This window comes from Hesperophylax consimilis, chromosome 4 (genome assembly GCF_061612785.1).
Source record: "Hesperophylax consimilis isolate HC1 chromosome 4, BYU_Hcon_1.0, whole genome shotgun sequence".
NCBI lineage: Eukaryota > Metazoa > Arthropoda > Insecta > Trichoptera > Limnephilidae > Hesperophylax > Hesperophylax consimilis.
Window position 1 is genome coordinate 14,191,948 of NC_142839.1, and position 11,484 is coordinate 14,203,431.

The 11,484-nt window shown below is 30.9% G+C and overlaps 2 protein-coding genes across 3 annotated transcripts in view; one reads left to right on the forward strand and one right to left on the reverse strand.

Moving 5' to 3' along the window:
* Positions 1-5,172, reverse strand: part of LOC149424248 (ubiquitin-conjugating enzyme E2Q-like protein 1) — a 122,163-nt gene extending 116,991 nt beyond the window's left edge. For both annotated transcript variants that reach the window (XM_089651400.1, XM_089651399.1), the window contains exon 1: positions 4,962-5,172. The gene's annotated coding sequence lies outside the window, so the exon portion shown is untranslated. The remainder of the gene's footprint in view (positions 1-4,961) is intronic.
* Positions 1-11,484, forward strand: part of LOC149424230 (mitochondrial import inner membrane translocase subunit Tim21) — a 586,526-nt gene that overhangs the window by 564,359 nt on the left and 10,683 nt on the right. The window lies entirely within an intron of this gene.

The window sequence follows — 11,484 nt, forward strand, 5'->3', positions numbered from 1 at the left end:
ACCGACTGAGAAATTTGATTTCTAATAAAGTCGGTATCTCACCTGACGTATTCTTTCATCCATAAAGTAGATCTGTGACAAAAAGCTTTTCCGTAGAATAGAAACCCACAATTTCCCAGTTTGCATTTTGGCAAGTTAAGAAGGTACATTTATTTTTTTTTAACAGCTAAACAACTAGTATAACATACTAATCTTACTATCTTTTAACACATGTCACAAAATAGTAAAACTGCCTCTGTAAACTTTTTAATTTGTAATCTTCTCCATGATATATTGGTGTATAACCGTTTTATGGAGAACATGAAAAAATAAATAAATAAATATATATTAAACTTACTAATTTCGGTGTTGGTGCATGGGTAAGTAGGTAATATAAAATATTACTGCGTAATGCGTAACAATATTCAAAGTCAACGAACTTTTAAGTTTCAAAATCTCAAAACAACTTATCATATTAGACAAGCGATAAAGTAGGTACCTAAATTATTTTACGAATTAATAATGTGTTGTTCTAAATGCGTATCAAATATTTAGATGAATTAATAGAGTGAATATACGTTACTGAGATAATGTGCGTGGTTTCACTGGACTAGGTCCAGTGGACATAACCTTTTTACTTTATGTCGTAATTTTTGTAGTTTACTAACATTCCAAACGTAAATTTCTTCTTTTGAAAGAACCCGAGGCAAATACTTTTGTAATATAAATGCATTCTGCTTTACAAATCCTACAATTACGTCTGCGCTAGTCAATAATAAAAAATATAGTTTTGATTTTAGACAAACAAGATTTTATGTGGGTTTAACTTATGATAATATTGTAACATAGTTCAATCTGGTTAATAAATATTCAACCGGATCTTGAATTTGTGGGATATACCTAACTAAATTACAAATATATTACGCCTTGTTTGTCCTTGACTAAAAAAACAATACCAATCAAGATTTTGTAGCAAGCTATTATAAGCAATATAGGTATTTATTAAAAATATTGTATTGCTGCATGCTGCATAAGAGAGAACTGGATTTAAAATAATTTAATTTCTATTGGTTTACGAAAATTCAGCGTAGTATAAATATATTACCTGCAGAGATATGTCATAGTCTGTAGATAAACTATAGTTTTGTTAAGTAATATAGTTACTTTATATATTGTTGCCGTACATACTAAAACTTCTTTCGGTCAATGAAACAATTTAATATTCTTCCAAATCATATTAGGGACGGGATGTTTCGGAGAATTTGAACAATTCATCAATTATTATTGGGTTTATAAAAACAGTTTATATTTAAACAAGTTCTGCTGTGTAATTATTATTACGCGTGACAGCTGTTTCGCCCTCTAAAGGCATTATCAAAATGTCAGTTTGATAATAATATTATTGTATATATATAAAAAAATAAAAAAAAATAAAATGGAGTTCTACAAATTAAACTTAATAACAATAAAAAAAAAAAATAAAAAAAAATAAAAAAAAAAAATAAAAAAAACAATTCATCAAATTTCAACGTTCATTTTCAGGTTCTGTGAAAGTTCTATTCAAGTTCTGTTATTATATCATATAGGCTAGTTACATGTCAGAATCAAAATATAACAAAAACATAAAATACATAAAACACAAAAACATAAAACACAAAATATAACTTGAAAACATCTTTCACAGAACTTGAAAATTAACTTTGAAATTTGAATAGATAATTGTTCGAATTCTCCGAAACAACCCGTTTAATTAAATTTAAAAAAGTTAGTTAAGATGTTTCTATTGACAGACGATTGTCTTAATATTTTTTCATCCTTGTCGTTTCAATAAAATTTTATTCCCATTAGCTAAAAACTGAATGTCACCCTAGTTGTCTTTATTATCTACTTTATTTCTTCTTCTTTGAAATAATGATTAATAATTAGTTATGGTTCAAATATTGTTACAATATACTATGTCTAATTACACATCTGGTAATTCATCTAAGACATCTATTTTTTACTTATTTTTGAAATATTTTTTGTTTGTATGTAGTATTACTTTATGTTTTTGATAACTCTATGTTTGCTTCACTGAAATGTTAATTGTTAACCTAGAGGTTGACTTTTATGAGAAAAAAATATGATTTATGTATGCTATAAATAAATGAAAAATTGTTTTTTTTCCGATGGATTTAGCTATTTCTATTATATTCAGTGTATTCTATAATATTCCATTTATATTCTATTTCTATTCTCCGCACTAATCGAGTTATAACTGAAACAGTAAAAGTTTTGTCATGTAACTTTGCACAAGGTATTCAGATTAAAATTTCTAGGTCAACGTAATCTTTCACAGCTCGCAACTTTAATTCCACCATGAGCTATGGAACTTTGAAACATCCGCTTAATCTTAAACAGTGGAAGAAGTCGCAATATTATTTGTTTCATATAATAATTGTAATAAATTTCACAAGAAATAAATATTTATTGTGATTTGCTTAAGCATTTTCTTTTTTTGCAGGCATTTTGTTTTTCAGCGTCTTTCAATGAATTCTAATTCTAATCACAGGTAAGTTTAACTCCAATCAAGGCAGTAACTATTTTACATACGCCTTATAAGTAAGGGATATACAACACAAAGCAGTGACGTGCATTGTGCTAACTTAATTGGAAGAGGATGAGATTTTAATGAAAATAATAAATTCACGACATTCAGAATGAATTGACTAAATTCCGCATAAGAATAAAGCCAAATATTTATTGTTCTTTTTTATTTAAAGTAAATCAATTTTAATATGTAAGGTTACTACTTTATAATTAAAAAATTAATGGGGTTCTACGAATTAGACACAATAACAATAAATACAGAGTTATTTGCCCACACCGAGTTTTGAACCAGTGACTTCTGGGTCCAGAGCCAATGAGCTTGCCGCTCTGCCACTAAGGTCGTCAAACGAAAGTAAAATAAAACAAAAAAAGAAGTGTAAAAAAATATTTTCTGAGGTAGTGAAATTTAACATTAATCTTCGTTCTTTTAAGACGATGCACCACGTCGTGTAATATTTGGAATTGGGCCGCTGACAATAGCACTCCTTGTGCAGATAGGGTATAAATAAGGTAATATATAAGGTTTAAATTCCCGCTTACCACCAGCCGCCTGTTTTGATTTTTATGCATGAAAAAAACATCGCAAAAAAGTGTGTTTTATTTTATTTTGGGAAGTTCAGATACAAATATTTAAATGTTTTGCGATCATTTTCTAAAGAACTTAATTTTCCACATTATACAATAAAATCATAACCGAAAAGGGGTTTGTAAGTAGAAGTAGAGAACGAATAGTAGAACTTTAAAGCAGATTTTATAAGCCTGATAGTTTATTTTTTTCTGGGCTTATAAAAAGACTTATGGAACAAATGCTCGATTATTTCCAAGGCCAAGATGTATTTTACTCAGAGTATTTAATAAAAGCATCTAACATATTTCGAAGCGATCAAATTTTCAAACCAAAAACACATCATTTAACATTACTTTGTAGTGCTTCGCCTTGGATTACCCATACGTTTTGTGTTTTTTTGTAATTTCCAAACATTAATACAGAATAAACTGGTGACCAGATAACTCATCAAAATGATAATTTAATACACCTATAAAAAGTGTTATAAAGTCATTAAAAGTTATGAAACAAATAAGTTTAAATAGTTACGAGGGTTACACGCCTTTAGATTGGAGAAGGGCAGATATGTACCTAACCTATTTAACCTAGTTTTTGTTTCATCACTTTTCATAACTTTATAACACTTTTTATAGGTGTGTTGAATTGTCATTTTGATGACTTATCATCGAACCGGATAAACGAATGCACAGAATCCGGTGAGCATTAAAACAAGTCAATATTTAAACACTTATATAGTAAATTTATAATAAATACTAGGGTTTCTCCTGCTATAAACGAGATCGGACAAATTCCCCATTCACGGAAATCTGGTCAGAACAAGGAAATCAAGTTGAATCCGATAAGCTTTATGTACAAATACAATCAAAGTATTTATAGCCAGACTAGACGCCATGATTGTACTCACGATGTGGACGCAGAATGCAAAGTAAAATCATGTGTGCAGTGCCTGCAAATACAGAGGGAAAGGCAAATGACCTAGTAATTGAAAGTTGTGCAAACGAAGCTAAATGGACGCAATCAAATCTCGATGAAACTCAGCTATAACACTAACGCGATAATATTGTATTGTACCTATTATTGACACACAAAGATCTGTTCTCATTGATAAGTCGTTCACGTCCTGACTCGAAACAAATTTCACAAGAACGGAAATAAAGGGAAACTGCAAGGCTTTACGAGTGGACTGAAAGATGCTGGGCTAATCATGTCACGTTTAGATTGATTTACGATGGGATAAATTTATTAAATATGCGATGAAGCACTCTTTTCATTCGTTTTCACGAGCGTCATTTTGAAAAGGTGATAGGTGAGTAAATGGTTGAAAGAACGAAAAATAGGTCAATTTTTATGGAAAACAGATTTCTCCGAGGCTAGACTCTTTTGTATTCAAACCCAAATCAGATGATTCGCTCTCAGCGCTGAAAGAAATTATGCAACTACACTTTCATTGAATAAATTATTTGTAGTCTACATTTCGTGCGGGCGGTATACAATCATAGGCCACAGTCAGAGGAGCATATCGAATGAATGAATATATAGAATCTTCGTTAGAATTCGAGCAAGTAGATTCAGATACGAACACTGCGTTCCTAAAATGTAAGATGGGAAAATTGACCATGGTAACACGAGATAAAAATCAAAAGTCAACAATGTAAATACCATAACATTATATTATATGTAAACAACAATCAAAACGTCCGATTTGGGCAAGGCCTACATTAAGACACGTATATTTTCTTATACATTGTTTATCAAATCAATAAAACGTCGACACAACACCAATTAAACTATGATTATTCAAATAAAATAATGAGATTGTACTTACTTTTATATAAAGAGTCTCTAAAGGCAGTCAATGCTAAGCACGATGGTTTCCGGAGCAATTTTATTTATTTCAAACAATGAACTTGCTTTTGAGCGGTAAACAAGTTTCAATATTTTGAAAACACAACTTTTGTTATTCTCGATACGTCGCTACGCGCACGCTGCTCTGCGCACCGCTAATCGAACGCTGAGCTAGACAAAGAGCTCCAACGGCGGCCAAACACTGACTGATCTGATGCGAGGAATACTAAACTGACTAAACTCCGAGCAGCGGCACGCAAGCCTCCATCCCGGCTGGGAAAACGACGGCACCGAGCGACAAAGAAAAACACGAAAACCCTTCTTAAAAACATCGTCAGTATATTGGTGATGTATTTTGGTTAGGTGCCGGAAAACTGGCAGATGTTTTTGGCGGGAAATGCGCTAGCCCGTGCCTGTAGCCCGGCCGGGGGGGAACCGGGATCGATCCACCCGGGCTGTACGGTGTACCGCTGTAGGACAAGCGCTCCCACCCGAGAGCTCATTCAAGGGGCCAGGCGCGGACAACATTTTCCTCGAAAAGGGAATCGTTTCAGTGGACTGGAAAATTTCTGAAAAGCAATGTCTGTTTTACGTGCTACAATTTGACTGTCTCCTTTGACAAAAGACTGGACAACAAAAGATAGAATGATGAAATATTATAGTAAAAATTAATTCGTCAATAATAATTGTATAACATTCTAAAGAATGTATTTTAATAAGCGTAATGAAGTCTGTTTGTGAGTGGCAAAATTTTAGATAGATCAATTTAAATTTTGTTCCATCGATTTTAGTTTTCGCGTAACGTTTGAGATGAGTTTTCCGTTTTTTACCATTTAAAATTGTATCACTAACAACGACGTGCCACGCAAAGAGTAGGCTAAGGTCTCAAGGTGCCACAATCGTGAGGTTTCTTCAAAATTATCCTAAGGAAATTAATGCCAAGCATTTTTTGAATTACTGTAATTATTTTGTTAAAATAAATTATGAACGAAAAAGAACACATTCGAAAATCATTAATTTCCTTGAAAAGGGATACGGTCAGACAATATTCAATGGATGGATGACTATTTTTTTTTTGAAAAAAAAAAAGACAGCAGATTAAAAATTTTTTATATAAAGAAGAACTTCTATGGCGGGCGGCGTGGATTCTACTTTAATACAAATCAGCAGTTTTACTCCGAGATTAAAGAAAGTTTTCTCAGTTGACATTCAAAACAAGAGAAAGTTCGCTGTCTACATGAGACAAGACCCTGAAAGCAGAATTCTGATACTTCATGATGAAATTTTGCACACTTGACGTTCAAAATAAGACTCCATCTGATTTGAATTCTGCGTAAAGCCCGGGCATAGCTGAGGACTTCAGCTAATATTGAATAAAGAAAATAAATAAACCCTCAATGACCTTATTTTTGCAATATGTTCGAAAAACACAAAAGTGATACATGATACACCTGTTTAATCGGTACTTTCACACTGATTAAAAAATTAGGGATGCGTAGTAAATATCGGAGATGTAAATTAAATTATAAATTTTTCAAAAAAATTAATTTTAATTAAAAAAAGTCAGAATTAAAAACGATAAGCCCACCCTCTTTCCGTGTTGTTTGCCAATGGAATGTGCTCTAGTTTCTGAACCTGAAGTTTGGTTGCACACAAAGGGGACAACTTACGATTCTAAAACCGGTCAGTGGTTGAGTGGGCATAGCGCTTGGGTCTCACCCGAGCGTCGCGTGTTCGATTCCTCGGCTGGCTAAGTCCTCCATCACAACACAAGCAACATTTTCGGCTTTCTGTGGTGGTAGTAGGAGATTTTCAAACATTGTTGGGTTATTCGTAACCCGGGAATGTTTGTCTTTCTTTAAAAAAAAAAAAAAAAAACAACTACTAGTTAAGAGCAAAAAACGAATAGTAATTAGATTCATTCAAATTTTGATTTTATATAAATGAATTTTCAGAAAGAAAGTTTTTAAAAATGTGGTCAGTGAAAAGACATGAAAGTGTTTTTAAGAAGAAATTTTATTCCATTATAATGTTTATTACGTTGTGATATTATTCTAAAATCGTATTGTCGTTTGTAATCTCCAGTTTAGTAATTATTATTTCAACCTGACAACATACACAAGAAAAAAATAAAAACTAATTTGGTACACATCATCAATTTTATTAACTTATTTTAGCTAGTTGAAAATAAACAGAAGACTAGTACAAATATAGATTGTATGAAATATGAATTAATGGTAACAAATGTACATTATGCATATACAAGACATAATACATATGTACTATGCAACACAAATGATGTCAAGATCAAATAAAAAATGATATATGTAATATGATATTATGTAGTTAAATACTTAATTTCAGTTTTACTTGGAAGATTTAAACAGAAGCTCATAGAATAAATTAATTTCATTATGTACATAAATTTTACATTAACACGTTGATTGGATTTTCATTATTTGTACATAAGCACATAAAACGTGCACCAAATTAATTCTAGATCCTGTACATTTTCCCTAATTTTATTCATTCTTATATTTCAAGCAAAATATGTAGAATACATACATAAAACAGACAAGAAATCGCAATAAATGAAGAGGAGTATATGTATATTAAACATATACTCATATATAATATACATACATTCCTTTTTTTGTTTGTAAAAGTTTATAAACAAAAGAATCATAATACTTGTATTATTTATAAAAATGAAGTGATTGAAAAGCTATGGTGTTGTAATTATTTTATATGAATATATTTTATAATGACAATAAAAAAATATATTTAAAAATGTTTTAATACACACAAAATTAATAGTAGTAAATATATTATAAAACTTGGTCATCACAATTTATAATACAAAATGACATTAAAAAACAGCTGATTACCTGAACACCAGTAAATATTAAATAATTAATGTTCGCATTCAACTGTGATGTAATTGGTTCATTTAATACAGATTCAGAAAAATTATTATATAGAGTAAATAAAAATTAAGATGTAAGTATGCTTGAAAATCGTTGATGAGTGTTTTTATTAAATAGATTACCATCAGCTTTGTGATGCAACATTCTACAATGTTAAATTCTGACGGCACAAATTAAAAAGAAAAGTTATTTTTTGTGACAACGGGTATGCATTATTCATGAGATAATAAATGATAATGGTAGCCTTTCATTATATAAAAGCGCATATAAATTCATAATCCATAAAAGAAGCTTTGGAAGTTTTCATTTTCCATTTTCCAAAATGAAGTCAAAAAAATATAATTTTTTTTAAATTATCGTAAGAAAATTAGAAGAAAATTGTAACACTGATGTTTTCGGTACGAGTCTCTTCATGTTATAAAAATTAGTAACATAAATTCGGATAAACATTCAAATGATGTATGGCACAATAATTGAGAAATAAATTATAATAAAACATGCATTTTTTATATTAAAATAATTAATATCCTAGTGTAAAATAAATTCTATGCAGATATCATAGAGTAAAACGGAACTTCAGTGGAAGATATTATGCCTTCAATTTATATATACACGGTGTCCGGAAACTCGTAGTACAAGCGGGAAACTGGAGAATCTACACCACATGGGGAACCCAAAAAAACATAAAGTTTTTTGATTTGAGCATTTTCAAAAAAAAACAAAAAAATATATTTTTCGGCTATTTTAGGGTTAAAGTTTTTTCTGGTGTTTAGGGTTGAATAACAGATGTTTTAACCCTGCAGAGCAGAAATATTTTATGATTACACCGGGTTAAATGAAGGGTGATTTCAAAATAATGCTTCAAATCCGAGTTTCTTCATTTGTTTTACTTTCAAATAGTTTTAATTAGTTGGATACTTTGATCTTCAGTAATAATTTATAAGAATTTGATTAAAAAAAAAAAAAAAAAAAAAAAATCAACTTCAAACTCGATTTACTCGATAACGAAAGCTCAAATAAAAAAAAAATATACTACAAAATCGACTCCAAATGTGATGTAGATTCACCAGTTTCCCGCTTATACTACGAGTTTCCGGACACCCTGTATATATTTTTTTAAAGATCATCAAATGCTGATTCTGAATACTATATAAATATTATTTTAAATAATTACTGTCGATGGGTTTTTACAGAATTTAGGTCACTCCTCAGTATCAGTCAGCCGCGTGAATTAAGAATGCGTGCAATTTTGCACAATGTTGTCCTGCATGGATATGCACGCCGGTCACCAATGCGATATACAAATTATTTGAAAAGTAGTACTGTTTTTTAAATTATTAATTGTTTTTGGATTTGTTGATTTTATACCGACCCGTGTGGGAATGGCCTTACTGCTATCTGAAAAAAAAAAAAAAAAGGTACGCAAGACGTCGTGTACCTTCCCTACCAGAATTCAATTGTTTTGGCAAACTTCGAAAATTATTTTAATTATAAAAAAAATACTATTATTCAAGTCAGAAGGCTTGGAAAAAGACGTAGAAAATTATAAGGTTGACAAAAAAAATTACTGGAGTTCCTTATTATTATCATAATTATTCCTACCCGCGACAAACATTTGACTTCCCTTGAGATACTTGCATTATTGCAGCAAAGTTCTGAACGAAGAAAAACAATGTTACGATAAATAATAATTAATGTCTTTTAGGTAAGGCACCAAAATATACATAACAATATTGTCACCATACTGAAAACATGTAGCAAGTGGTAATAATAAATATGATTTACAGTTTCCCACTATTTGACCTCCCAAAATTTTGGAAAAAGCTAAGCATCGACCTGCAGTCAATTCTGTTTTTACACGTTTTTGATACAACATTGTCAAAAAATTGTAATGGAAATGAACGTTCTTATTATAATTCTTACATTTTTCAATACATAATGTACTACTGAATTTTTTTAAATGGTATTCTGTTGAGGGTACCCTGTGTAAAAACAAAATGAATCCATGGTTTGAGCGTAACTTTAAAATTTACTTCGTTGAGTACGCAACTCGACTTTAGTCCTATACAAGATTTCATCGATTGTTTGGAAGAGGACTTTTCATTCTCAATTATGATTGGTTCAGGGATATGACCTGTTGAATGGAGCATTCTTATTGGACAATGTATTTCAAATTATTGACACCAGGGTTTTTAGAAAATTTTAAAAAATTTGCCAAAAAAGTAAGTACAAAATATTAGATTATTTAGTATCTGTGCATCTTATAATGTTTTTGACTGTCAAGGAATAAAATTTATTTATTATTGAAATAAGTCAATTTTATAAATTTCCGATAAGTCGGAATTTTTTTTGAATCTTCATTTTCACCCATATAATTCCATACTAAATTGCCTGTCACAGTGGCGGCTCGAGCACTTCTTCGATGGTGGGGACTGACATCTTTTACATGTAGTGCACTGAAATCTTACTACCTGGATAATATAGTATAAAAATCTTCAAACAAAATGTTCATGGACAAGTCATGTCTGAATAAAATTTATATAGGTATGTACCAATTTATACATAGTATAATAAAAATAATGCAATAACTTGCAAGATTGTCATCAAACTTAATTTGATAGAACGCGATTCCCACATAAAACCATTTAACTTACTTGGCACGAGGGGATTTCATCAGTTGTCCCCATGGTATTTGAAATTCACATATAATTACGAATGTGCAGATTCGAAGATTGCTTTACGATCGAGAAAGAAACCAAAGAATGTACCCAAATGCCTGAAGAGACATCTCGGTTTGTCCCCTATCTGTGCGCAATGTCCTGCGCACTGATAAATGCATCAAAGGACTTGATTCGCGTGGCTGGTCACTAGTCGCTTAGTTAGCTTCAAGACGTGGAGCGGAGCAGAGCTTTAAAATGCTCCGGAAGTAATTTTTATACTATACATATTTCGGCAAATGTTAACTGATTTTATGTTAGACAAGACATTGAATTTTTTTTCTTTTAGCAGGTTTCGGGAATATCTGGAGGGGTCTGTCCGCATCGTCCCCTTGTGGAGAGCCGCCAATGTACTGGCACATAACTTGCGTAGTCAATAAGCTACAATCATTTTTATGCACATTTAGTGCACTAATATTTATACATTATATTTTTATCCAGACTGCGACATTAGCGACGGGCACCACAATTAGCTTGTGCACAAAAATGATCAATTTTCGGGCAGCTGCTCGTGCAAATCATCGGTTGAGTATACACTAAGCACTGTATGAAATCTGTTACATTACAAAACTGACTGAGAGCTACTTTTAGACATTTGTCAAGATTTATACAAAATATATATTTTTAAACTAGTATGGCAAATTCTAAAAATATTAAATAAAAATTTCTTTGAATAATTTGTTACAAAACTACAAAATAAAAACTCAAGTTCAAACCTGTAAAATAACAGATCAGTAGATACTCTCACAGACCACATCAATATGTATACATATATTATTTTAGAACAATAAATATTAATAAATTTCATATTCAGTAAACCATCATGCAACCTGACAATGACAATAGTTATGAAATAATA